The sequence below is a fragment of the Pinus tabuliformis genome, chromosome X, assembly GCF_031772625.1.
Source record: "Pinus tabuliformis cultivar Carrire ecotype Pingquan chromosome X, CPIR1, whole genome shotgun sequence".
NCBI classification, from domain to species: Eukaryota; Viridiplantae; Streptophyta; class Pinopsida; order Pinales; family Pinaceae; genus Pinus; species Pinus tabuliformis.
In genome coordinates, this window is record NC_142308.1 from 199,567,841 (window position 1) to 199,582,327 (window position 14,487).

Sequence of the window (14,487 nt, forward strand, 5' to 3'; positions counted from 1 at the left end):
TTACATTTTGATGTTAAATATATATTGTGATTACCTAAATTATTGGTAATAATACTTTAACAAGAATAAAAACTGTTTTGTTTAATTAAAAGAAACTGTTTCCAAGAAACAGTTCCCCTCTCCCTGAAAAAGGAAATATAGAAATTTCCTTTTCAATATTTACAAATTAAATTTTAATTTATATGAAAATAATTTTATATCCTTAAACTCTGGAAAGGCAATGCTGAAACTTTTTCATTATTCCGAAAACACTTTGGGATGCGATTTTCTACTATTCTCCTAACACTATGCCAAGCCGTAAATATCCTATATTTCTGATTCTCATTGTTTCCTCGCAGATATATGAATTAAGCGCATAAAGACCCATTTTGATTAGCCTGAACTTGTATATATATGAACATGGTGTCTGGGGTAACATGAGAGAATTGAAACATTCAAAATTCAATTACACAAGTTACAAATAAAATCTTGAGTATTCAAGACACATGGGTTGAGATTTATAAATATATACATGACATCCATATGCATGAGGCTTGTCCAATTACATAAGACAATATTGTTAGTGTATCTGTAAGACAAACAATGTGGCGTAGAATGAAACGTTCCAAAGAAAATTCATGGATTTTTTTTACGTTCAAAAACGTTCATATGACATTCGTTCAGGTTATTTCTGTTCTTGTGTTCCTACGTTCAAAACAACTGAATTAGAAAATTTGACTTCGAATCTCTGTAAATACCCATCCTCTTCCATTGTCAATTTCCAAAGAATTTTACTTATAACTCCTACTTATCTATTATATATTTTATTATTTAATTTTAATGTGATATATGTATTAATATTATATATTTTATTATTTAATTTTTCAATCTGATGTGTATTAATATTCTAATGTGATAGGTGTATTATAATTTATTTTTATTAATAAAATTGTTAATATTTTTTTTAATAAAAATAAAATAACAATATATTAAATGAAATTTTTTTTATTGATAGTATATTTTTTATGTTTAACTTTAGGTTGATTTTAATTTTTTATTTAATTGAATCCATATGTAAATTTTTACAATTTTTTTACTTCAATTAAATGGAAAGTACTAATATAAATTCAACTTAATTGAACATATTTATATAAATTAAGATAACATATAAAAATGTTTACTTACTATTTTACGTTACATTTATATATCTTTTTTATATTGGTTGTGGTTGTAGAGCACCTTTCCATGTAAAGATATTGATAATTTTTAAAGTAAAATAATTAGACTACAAAATTTGCATGAATCATTTTTTGTTTGGAAAAGCATAGAAAATTAGCATGGAAAAAACATGCTCTCAAACAAGTTGTTTTATTTATAATTGTGTATGGATGTTATGTAAAAATGAGTTAGTTTTGATCCTGAAATGGGTGAATCCACAACTTTGTATTGTAATAATGAGTGAAATTATGTAAAAATTATAATTTATCTATTGGAATTAAAAATTTAATGAACTTAGGCTAGGACTATAATTTACTTATAAAAATCTTTGAAAACGTTGACCTAGGTTTGCATTTCACAACTATAAAAAACACCTATTTATAAAAATCTCATACTTAAAATCAATTAAATTATTTTAATTATAAAATCAAGTCAAATTCCATTTATATTCTAGAATCAACCTTTAATATAGAAGAGAAAACCATATAACCACACAAGATGATGATTAACCATATAACCACACAAGATGATGATTTGTAAATTTAAGTAGTAAAAAATGAATCACAAAAACTGATTTAATTTAAATTTTTGCTATTCCTACTTAAGCAACTAAAAAGAAAAAACTTATACCTGTTTAATGCATGCAATTGTCTTAGAATCTCACATATGTTTGGTAAGTGGCTGCCATGGCTTGGGTTAGAATCTCACATATGTTTGGTAGGTGGCTGCCATGACTTGCGTTCAACTTTTGAACTAAAGTAGTTATTATTGTTTTATTTGATTCTTCTCAAAAGTAATGTGTTTTATTTGATTCAGTGAACGCTAACGCCTTGACAAGCACGTGACGGATTAGGCAAGAAAATGAAAATTTCTAGACTCTATACGCCTGAAATTCGTGGAAGCTTTCTCGCCCAATTATCGTGTAGTTATTTACGACAGCAACTTTATTTGAAAGGGACAGCAACTTTACTTGAAAGTCACTTAACCGATTCGAGGGGTCAATACCCGACTTTTAGTTTTATTTAGGGTTGGAATTTCAAAATAGATGAGTTAAAAATTGTTTTATATTTTTTGTTTTTAATGTGGGAAAATATTTGAAACAAGTGTAATATGCGGTTTTGTTGTTTAATATTTATTTTTTTATGTAAAAAGTAATTGATAACTACTTTAAATTAATTTAAATGTTTATAGAATTAAAAACCTTCAAAACCATATATATATAAAAGATATATTTATGTAAAAAGTAATTGATAACTACTTTAGATTAATTTAAATGTTTATAGAATTAAATATATATATATATATATATATATATATATATCATAAACCCCAATTTAAAATAATCTTACATATAATATTATATTTATATCTCTTAAAATTAAATTATTATTATTACTTAAAAAATTCTATTAAAAATTAAAAATATATAAATTTTGAAATGCAACATCAATATTTTTCATATAAAAAACATAAAAAATAAATAAATTAAAAATTATCTAAATAGATAAATTATATTTAAAAAGAAATCTAAATGGTCATGCAAATAAATTAATTTAAATGAATATTGTAACTAAAAAATATGTTGTTATTTATTTTATATTAAATTCATTATCCAATTATGAATTAAATAATTTAAAACTATTAAATTAAAAATAATATAATGATGATGATGATGATTAACGTCCAGTAAGACCAATGAGGTCTATCAGACCTTAAGAAGGAAACTAATCTAATTGTAATTCTTTTGTATCTTATTTCTATGCTCAAAAAGAAGGGAAAGAAGCACACCAAGATCACAATAGTTGGGTTGACTTAACAAGTCAAGAAGATTGGAAGTGTGACATATGTTAGGGAAATGAGAGCGAATGTCAAAGAGGGCCGGACAGTGTAAAAGAAAGTGTTTTTCATCCTCCACCCTCATAGTATCGCAAAATTGACAAATTCTATTGTCCGAGGGAGTCTTGGGAGTAGACCACTGCCCGATTTCACTTCGAAGCTCATGAGAATTAGTTCTAATCTTAGCGATGTTCGTTTTTGTTCGAGGTGGTCAAAACAAAAAGATAATTCAGGTTCTCAAGGGTGGGGTTAATCACCTCCTTATAATATCTTACCTTCCTTTTACCATCCATCTCCTTATCATCCCATTGCATATACGTAAATTTGGAGGTGATAATATCTTTGATACTATCCTTGCTTCCCACGATGATCTCCTCATTTATGCCCCAATGATCAAGCCAAGACTGGGCATCCTTATGCCACCCACGCTTGAGATGAAGGTGGGGGTTTCACTAAAGCTGGAAGCAATTTTAGGAAGCCTCATGGATTCCATGTTGAAAATATTCTTCTTATACACTAGATACTTAAACATAGCTCTGCTTTCAATATGGGAGAGGTCAACTTCGATCATGAGGATAGGATAGGGGTATTTCCCTTGATCTTGAGATTGTAGGTTATGGATTGCTTTTGAATCATCTCATTATTTCTCCATGAATCTCTATATATACTGCAACCCCATACCTCACAACCATATAGGACAACAAGGGTGACGAGGGTCTCAAAGAGGAACCACTTTTTACTCCAAATACAAATATCAACAACCTTACAATTGTTTTCAAGCTCATAGTAAGTTTTCCATCCTCCAATAATCATTTTCTCAATGTTGTAATTCGAGTTGAGCTCATATGGAATGTCAATACCCAAATATTTGTAAGAAGAGACCTGTTCCAAGCAATTGTTATCATAGATGAAATTTCCATGGAGGATATTTATGGATTCAATTATTATGATTTTATTCTTGTCGGTATTAACCATCATACCCATCTTGGGGAAATAGTCATGAAGAGTATTAAGCTACTTTTCCAGGTCCTCATGGGTTATGGAAAGAAGAACAATATCATTGGCGTAGAGGAGAAGAGTAATGACAATACCAGCAAGCTCAATCCCCTTGCACCCTGTGATTTCCAAACATTCCTCTTGCTTATTGATGTATATACCAAAATGGGTAGGGCAAAGGGGACACTCTTTCTTAACCTCGATATTGCATTTAATATATTTAGACCACCCTTCATTTGTCTTAAGGTTGGAAACAACTGTCTCGTAGAGGGGAATCACAACAATCTTCAACTCGGGAGGAATCATTATCTCATCAAGTCTTTTTGAAAGCTTATTCTGAGGAACAATATCAAAGGCTTTTATAAAGTACACAAAGCAACAAAAGAGATCAACTTTACTATTGCAACATTCCTCGACAATGATCCTGAGAGTGACATGATGGTCGATAGTCAAGTGGTATCTCCTAAAACTAGCTTTCCCTTTAGTTGTTTTTCCATGGCATTCAAGCTAATGGCTAATCTTCTTTTCCAAAATGAGACCATAAAGCCTGGCTAAGATGTGGCTAATCATAATGGTCCTATATTTAGAGGGAACAAATTTGTGCCTATTTTTAAAGATGGGCACAATAAGGCTTTGTGTCTAAGGCGTAGGGAACCCATGCTTTATAGCCAATTTGAGAAACTTGTGGAGATGATGAATGAGGATAGATCTTCCTAGCTTTAATATTTCAGCTTGGTAACCTTCAATATCTTTAGCTTTCCCACTAGATAGCTTATTAATCCCAGACTCAACGTCCTCAACAGAAAAAATATCTTCCTTAATAGGAGTGCTAACGATGTTATCCATGGTTTCCGAGGAGTCTTAAAACTTCTTAAGATAGATGTCCCACTTTTGTAGGGGGATCGAGTGATTATCATTAGATTTACGAACAAGCACATTTCGCCAAAACTTTCGAGGCGGAACTTTAGAAAGGTGAAGAAGATTCTCTTCTCTCTTATTAATATATGACCACTTCTTCTCTTTAATGGGGGCTTTGTATATACTAATATTTCATAGCTTTGCAGTGTCATTAGGAGCGCCTCGAATAGCTTTCCTGACACTTTTATAGTGTTTGTCATACCAAGGGTTGGAAGTTTTATTAATCTTCTTATATGAAACCTTAGTGGGAACTTGTTAATGGTAGTGGAAAGGGTAGTAGTAAAATTGTGAGAAATTTGATCAATGTTTCTATTATAAGTCAGGGAATTTAAATCCATTTTTAACTCCTTTAAGAAAAGGTTCATATTATTCCGACCGAAACGAGTGTGTCTTTAGATTTCACTAGCATCCTACATATGGCTAGTATGCATAACAAGATTGAGGGTTAAAGACAAAGGCCTGTGGTCAGAGTCAGGCTCAAAATATTTACGAAGCTCAAAGTTTGTAATATGGTTAAGGACATTGGTGTCTAAAATCGCATAGTTCACAACACTATTGCCCAATCCATGTAAACAGATCATCTGGCTAGAGGAAGGCCATTTGCTAATACCATTACAGATAACTAGGTCTTGAGAACTACAAAGCTTGAGGAGCTCGGTACCAAATAAGTTCTCAGTTTTGTCTTCAAAGGTTCTATTGAATCTACTAGCTATGTCATTATCTCCATCAAGCCACAAGGGGTTAGGCCTAGAGTGGTCACCTAACATAATAGCTTGAATGGTAGCGGTTCTAGCATTGAAATCCCCTAACAAAAGGATATTAACTTAATTCCTCAGGTTTTGAATGTGTTTTTCTAAGGTAGTGAAAGGACAATTCTTATCTAAGTTTTTTTTCTTATAAGAGGTAGGGTTAATAGGAGTGAAATAGAAAATTTCAATAAAAATCCTATTGGGGGGAGAATAAGAGATCTTGATCCAAATGTACTGATTGAAGGGGCCGATAGTATGAAGCTAGATGTGAGAAGAAACAATGTTCTTAATATAACATGCTATACCACCAATACCCCTTCGAGAGGATTTCTTGTTCCAAGTAGACCAAAGAATGAATTCGTCAAGGTGAGGAACCCTAGATTCGTCATGCTCCCAAGTTTCAACTCGAAAAATAAGGTCAATATCACTGGGGATCCAACTTAACTTAGGACCTTTACACCATGGAAAACCACGACAATTCTAGAAGAGGATCTTTAGTGATCCTAATCCCTATTTATTACTCGTATTTTGGACTCTATCTCGAATAATAAATTTCCTATTCCTAATGATAGCCCATTTTCCTTCTTTTCTTGCCTCCTTGACCTTTTGGACTTCTTTCCTTAGTTCACTTTGGTCTTGTCGAATCAGATCTTCATTTATAAATATTATGGTTACCCTCAGGCTCGAGGATTTCTTGAGTATATCTGATTTGTGGTCATTGAAACTTACTTTAATACAGATTAGTCTACATTTATTCTCAAGTAACTTTCCAACCCAGATTGCTTCCATGATATAAGATGTTTGAATTTGATATTTTTTTTAATTGTACTTTGACTATTTCTAATGTGTCCACGTTGTTTTTTTTCTTCTATACCAGCGATTATAAGGTGTAAGTCTCTTTCATGGCACTCATGTTCGATTTCAATCATTTTTCTAACTTCCTCTTTTATGGGTTTAATATCTAATTTACTCTCTGCGTTATTTAGGGTTGAGTTATTATTTAGTTGTTCTTTTCGACTTTTAATCTTGCTTTTCAAGGCGTAATTTTCTTCAATCATTGATTGTTTACTATGTTCTATTTCTTGAATCCTACCTTTCATTCCTTGGATTTCATTCTCAAGCGAGATTATTCTATTCTCTAGCGAGTTGTGATTGTTTTAAAGCAATTTTGTTAATTCTATTTTAAATTGGTTTTCTCCTTCTTCTCTTCGTGTGTCTAAATATTCAATGTGCTCATAAAGACTGTTTAGAGTAATTTTACTTGGTATCCCTTTGCAAGAGAAAGGCTTATATATGTGAAGAGTAGTACTCATAATGTAAACAAGCAAAACTTAGCAAAATAGGGTTAGATAGAATGTATGAACCTGTCAGAGTCTGAGCAATTGAGGTCACCCGCAGAGATATGTAAAGTGCACTGTAGAGTTGTCTCCAATGAAGGTGGAAGACATACTGTAGGGAAACCCTTCATATCCGAACCACCGAGAAGAAACTTCAACTTTTGATTTGCAGATATTACCGAGCATTTGAGCACCGCAGAGATTAAAATCGAAGAGATTACTGAGGACCATAGAGATTACTATACATCCCCTTCAGGGACCAAGTTTTGATGTTGGTGGAAAATGAGATGAGTGGAAATGATCAATAGATGTATATTTTTATTAGTAAAACTATATAGTAAAAATAAATATTAAATAGATTTGATAGGTTTACTCTTTATTAAATTTTATAACACTTGGTTTTGTACTTCATACATTGACAATTCATTTTCATAAATATTTAGATTTGATATGTGTACTCTTTATTAAACATTATGACACTTGGTTGCATACAATTTTTTTTTTAAATAAATTTTTATTTATTTTTCTGACAATTCAATTTTAAACTCCATGAAATTAGTCATTTCATGTAAATGAACCAATCAGAAAAAGAAAAAAATTCAAATTTCAAAAAATTCAAATTTAAAAAAATTCAAAATTTATTTTTTATTTTCAAAATATTTAGTTTTATATTTATTTATTTCAAAACATTAATAAACTTCATAAAATTTATTTATAAAATATATTTAGATTGAAAATCAAGTATCTTTTACTAAAACCAAATTTTATAAAATCTATTTAAATTGAAAATCAAGTCTTCTTGACTAAATTGAGATTCAGAGATGATTATAAAACAAATAAAAAACCACTGCCAGACAAAACACCCTAGGCTTAGGGCATATAGGAATGAAGTGTGGGATTTGGTTGAGAACTTTTTTGAAGCATTCAACATTCAGTTCCTTCCAAGGGATGGAAACATATTAGCAGACTCATTAGCTGTGGCTGCTAGTACTTTTAGGCCTCCTATTAATCCAAAGCTAAGATATGAGGTTGAAATGAGGCATAGGCCTTCTGTCCCTGATAATATAAAGCATTGGCAGATATTTGAAGATGATCAGTAGATTAAAGAATTTTTGGCTATGATTGAATATTTTCAGGATACCGAGATTGATCAAGATGAAGATGAAGCAACAGAAGGTGCAGAAGTAAGTGGTTTGAAAAATTCTATTGTTAATCAAAAAGTTTTTCAATTGAAAAATAATATTCTGCCAAGGGGACTTGTCCCTATTGAAAGACTTTTTAACTCTAATGATGTAGCTATTAGTTCAGAAAAAATTCCGCAGGATTAGCACATTCAAGATTATAATATTGGAACTCTGGAAGAGCCTAGGTTAATCAAATTATTTGACGGAGTTCCACTTAATTATAAGGAAAGATATCTTAAGCTTTTTAAGGACTATATTGATGTTTTTGCTTGGTCCTATAAGGATCTCAAAACATATGATACAAGTATTATTCAACACAAGATTCGCTTAAAAGAGGGGATAAAACCATTTAAGCATAAACCTATACAAATAAATCCACTGCTTTTTCCATCAATTAAGAAAGAGGTCAAAAGGTTGCTTGATGCTAAAATAATAGTTCCACTCAGGTACTCTAACTAGGTGGCAAACTTAGTGCATGTAAGGAAGAAAAATGGAGAGATAAGGCTACGCGTGGACTTTAGAAATATCAATAGGGCTTCCCTAAAAGATAACTACCCGTTACCTAAAATGGATCATGCATTGCAGAAGGTAACAGGATCATTCAGGATGTCAATGCTGTATGGGTTCCCTAGGTATAATCAGGTGGCTGTGGATAAAGAAGATCAGAAAAAATGGCATTCACATCTCCTTATGGAACTTTTATGTACGCTCGAATTCCTTTTGGGCTAATGAATGCAAGTGCTACATTTCAGAGGGTTATGGACATTGCTTTTGTGGGTGACAAGTTTGTAGTGATATATTTGGATGACATTACTATTTTCTCTAAGTCTGATGAGGAGCATCTGAACCATCTTAAAAAGACTTTTGAGAAATGTAGAAAGTTTGGGCTTTCCTTGAATCCTAAGAAGTCTATTTTTGCTCTTGAAGAGGGCAAACTGCTGGGGCACATTGTTTCTAGGGATGGAGTGAAGATAGATCTAGCAAGAGTACAAGCTGTGCAGAAAATACCCCTGCCCAGGAGTAAGAAAGACATTCAAAGATTTCTAGGAAAAATAAACTTTTTAAGGAGGTTCGTGTCCAACTATGCAGAAATTGTAAAGGAAATTACAAATATGCTGAAGAAGGAGAATGAAGTACATTGGACCAAGGGAGCCAGAGAGTCATTCTCTAGGATTAAAGAAGCATTACAAGTAGCTCTAGTCCTAATCAGCCCTGATTATCAAAAGCCTTTCCAAGTTTTTTCATTCGCATCACCTAATTCAATAGCTGTTGTCTTATTGCAGAAAAATGATGAAGAGAAGGAGCAGCCAGTTGCTTTCTTTAGCAAGATTCTCAGGGATGTTGAACTAAAGTATAATATTCTTGAAAAACATGCATATGCTTTAGTAAAAGCCCTAAAGGCCTTCAGAACTTATGTGCTGCAGTCACAGATCATTGCTTATGTGCCAAATGTTGCAGTAAAGGATGTATTAGTACAGAGTGATGTAGAGGGAAAAAGAGGAAAATGGATAGCCAAGATCCAAGAGTATGACTTGGACATAAAGCCCACAAAGTTGGTGAAATGTCAAGGATTGGCAAAGATGCTGACAGAGTTGAACTTTTAGGCATTGGGAATTAACTTTCTGACACTTGTGAATGAAGGAACAATTGAACAAGGTGAGGAAAAACCAAATCCATGTATGAAGATCAGGTATAAATTTTTATGTTCAAAATGGTACACGCATATATTTCATTATTTGTGTTTTATTTATTGTCCTCAATCCTTGGATAGAACAAAGTATAGAGCATTAAAGATCAAAGCACAACCGTATGTGATTGTTGAGGCAGATTTTATTGGAAGGATCCTATATGAATTTTGTTGTTATGTTTAACAAAGGATGAATTCACACAAACCATCAAAGATTATCATGAGAAGTTATGTGGAGGACATTATAGTTGGAAGGTTGCTGCACATAAAATCCTCCAGGTAGGGTTTTATTGGCCCACTCTATTTGGTGATACATATAAGTTTGTCAGAAGCTGTCAGAAGTGTCAGATTTTTATTGAGAAGAAGAGGCTAGCTCCCTTGACTTTGATCCTAGTCTTCATAGAAGAACCATTCAGACAATGGGGATTATATTTTGTTGGAGAGATTAACCCACCTTCAATTGGGCAGCACAAGTGGGTTCTTACAGCTACTCATTGTTTCACCAAGTGGGTAGAAGCTATACCTACTAAAAGGGCAAATGACCAGGTGGTGATGAAGTTCTTAGAGGAGAATATTTTCAGCAGATTTGGATGCCCTGTCAAAGTTATAATAGACAATGCTCAAGTTTTCAGTTCAAGTAAGTTTAATACTTTCTGTCAAAAGTATAATGTTATTATATCCCATTCAACATCTTATCATCCACAGGAAAATGGATTGGCTGAATCCATGAACAAAACATTAATGAAGATCCTCAAGAAAATTATTGCAGAAAACCAAAAAGACTGGGATTCCAAGTTAAAGTTTGCTCTATGGGTTGCTAGAGTAACTACAAGAATATCTACAGGCAAATCAACTTTTGAGTTAGTCTATGGAACCCACGCTCTGTTCCCAAGTCAGCTTGTCAAGCCTTTGATTGCAATGATTCAGGAGGCAAAAGAAGAGCCTAATGCCCTGATAAGAATGATGAATAAGGTAGTAGAGTTAAGTGAAAACAGGGATAAGGTAAGAGACAACTTGATTGTGTATCAATCAAAGATGAAGAGTATTTTTGATAGAAAAGCTAGGGAGATTGATTTTAAAGTTGGAGACCTGGTATTAAGGTGGGATACTAGAAGAGAAATAAGGGTAAACATGGTAAGTTTGATCCTCTCTGGTATGGCCCATTCAGAATTATAGAATCCAGGGAAAACAATACATCCTTCCTGGAGAATCTTGATGGTGAATCCTTACAGCTGCCTGTCAATGGGCAGTACCTCAAACATTATTTCCAATTTTGAAGCACAAAGAATCTTATCATTGTAGATACCGGAGTAAATTCATTGTACAAATTCCATAGGATTTTAATTGGATAAGAAATATGTGACTCCATGCCCGAGGTGAAGGCACTGATCTGCGATTCTTAGTGCTTCTCTTGCGAAAGCACTATCCCCAGGTGGAGCCAGATGTTGTAGCATCTATTTTTATTTAAAATTAATTCTTTAATTTTATAAAAAATGAACAAAAATAAAAAAACCATATATTATATTCCAAAAATTAAAAGAGAATAAAAAGTCCAAAGCTATTATTTATTGATGATGACATTTAAAGTCGATGTAAGGTGGGCCCCGACCCATATTAAAGTGCAAGCGGTATCCTAAAATCTGAGTGACCATGGGATCAGGAGGTTGATAAAGTGCTCTGCGGGGGAGCAACAAGCATGAGTTTTAACTCAAGCTCAATCACCGCAGTCGACCATGACATCAAGTTGATTGAGGCAAAAAGAAAATTCGATAACACTCAAGAAAGGACAATAGTATTAAAAGGAGCCACCATTGTGAATTTCCTAAACAAAGATTTTAAACTTCTCTAGATGATGAAGACTCTATTTTCTAACAAACCTACTTATGGTAGGAAACAACTTGCAGAATAGCACTCGACAAGCTAGAGGAAGCACCAAAGTCAAATGTGCCACTAGGGAGAAAGTGTAAGGAATGGATGATAGAGCAAGATGCATCAGGGAGACCACATACTCAGGCCACAGATCTGAACAGCGAGCAACAATCACCAATCATACTCTGATTTCTATCACTTCTTATTTTCTTGTTTTCTTAAAAAGAATGAGGTGTCTTTTACCCTCCATGTAATATTTTGTAATGACCCTTTACCTTAGACAGTTAGGAAGATAGTTAAACAGTTTGACAGTTTTGGTGGTTACCAATTGTTCCATGATGTATAAAAAGAGGCAAAATTATAGAAAAAGGGTTCGAATTTTGAAGGACCGGAATATACTATTGTATTTTTTATATGAATTGATGATTAATGAAAGAATCAGGAGTTTTCCACACATTGTTGGGTATGATTTTGTAATTTCTCTGTTATGTGTCATCATGTGTCTTCTTTTCTTTAAATATGGTAATGAAGTTGCAGGTCTTTGTTTACTTATGTGAATGAAGTTAAAATCCCTTAAAAGAGTGCTCCTATATTTCAAGTTCCTACTTCTACATTTCCTCTAAGTTACAGATAATAGTTTCTGTGAAAAGCAACATATTGTCTCTAACTTTTCAAAACATTCTTCACTCAGCATTTATATTCAGTGATCAAATGGCATTTTGAGACTTTCATGTCACCTAAGTATTGAGGATTAAAAATCAGGTGTTTCAGGTTCTTCATTTGAAAGTATAACATACAATTAAGTGACCACCAAGTGACATAAACAATAAACACTAATGTCTTAAGCACAATTTCTACACAGCCAGGAAATTGGTTTCTTAAGGGACAACAGGTTATGTAGGGGACTTTGCCAGATTTGGATGAGTTGGGGTCCCTTTTCTTGTGGTGGCTCCCATTATTGCCTCATCTCTTCTACTTGGATTCAAACTTGGACCTCATTGTAATTTGTGCAAAGTTAGGCTTCGGAGGTTGTAATATGCTCGCTGATTATGGTTGTTTGTGACTTGGGAATGAAAACCCTTAGTTGTGGTATCCCTTTTCACTTATTGATATATAACATTTGAGATGTACTCTATTTCATCATCACTTATATTCATTATTATTATTTACACCATTATGGATGTCTTTACTTTGCCATTGTGCATGAATCAGTAAGGAGGTTCCTTATAGTTGGTATCAGCTAAAGTTTGCTCCTTTGAGGCTTGTGGTATCATCTACTTGTGGCAATAATATCTTCCTTGGCTTATGGCCAAAATTCTCTTTGTCTGTTAACCAATAATTTCATCAAATCATTAAAAGGAAGATGAAAAAAGTATTAAGAAATGGTAAAAAAAATGTATGGCCTAACCGATAAGCCCTAACCATAATCCTTAGGATTTACACTCATGAAATAGGGCTTTATATCCAAACTCTAGATCCATACAATCCCTAGAATGATAGTCCTGTGGTTTTATCCATAAACCCTAGATTTTTCTTTCTCTGACACATTTAGGGTTTGTAAACCCTAAAATTACAAATCATAGATATTCAACCTAGGTATTCAATCTTGATTACCAAAAACCCTAGGGATTTTCCAAGACATGTAGTCTTTAAACCTTAGATCCTTGTAAGCACAATATACATTATACAACAAAAACAATATTGCAAATTTATCATGCGAAGTACTTCAATCAATATTTCAAATGTCAAAACAAGTTGTACTAATAAGAGAATAATTCAGGAAAACACTCTTGCACAGTCATTACAAGAACAACATGACTATGCCAAGGAGTTTGATACCAGTGGTTCTTTCATTATTCTAGTAGAAATAATAGTTCGTTGATCGTTTTACGTAAAAGATAAAAAATCAAGTTGAACCTAGTATCTTCAAGTTCATATAATGACTATAAACCCTAGATAGTAGAAATATTCACTATCGACTTTCTTCCTCAACCCTAGGATTTAGTGTATAAAACTTAGAATTTTCTTCAAAATTTTAGATTGGTTAGGGTTTGAAATTGGTTGGTTAGGGTTTTGATTCCAAGCACTAGACTTACATCACTCATCTCTAGGGTTACAAACAATGATAATGCTCAATCTTGCAAAACTTTCTCAGTCCTAGGGTTCAATCCCTAAATCCTTTAGGCCCTTGCCAGGGCTACAAACCTAAAACACTAAGAACCCTAGGAATGTATCAAGACTTGCTTCTAAACCCTAGGCATAGACATCAATCTGGTTCATTTAAGAAGGAATATTTTATTAACTAGGAGTCATCATCATGGATAAAGAGTGACGTCATCAAAAATAACTTCCTTAATGGGAGGTGAAACTTCTCTTTTACAAACAAAGCTCTGAAAAGAGTTGAAATAAAAGAGTTAACATATCAGTCTTTGAATGCAAAAAATTGAAAATGATTCAATGCCCAATTTTGACAACAGATAAATACCATGCACATGATGAGGGAATAGTCGATGAGAAAGATTGCTTAAATATGCATGTCTATGCAATGATTGTCTTGGTGGGAAGATGAGAAAAAGAAATGTGATTTTTAAACATATGCTAAAATATGGGCATAGCGGTATAAGCCCTTTCCCTCAAAATTGTTATCCAGATAGGATAGAATTGTATAGCATGATAGATGTAGAGGCACCAAACATAGATGAAGAGGAAACAAA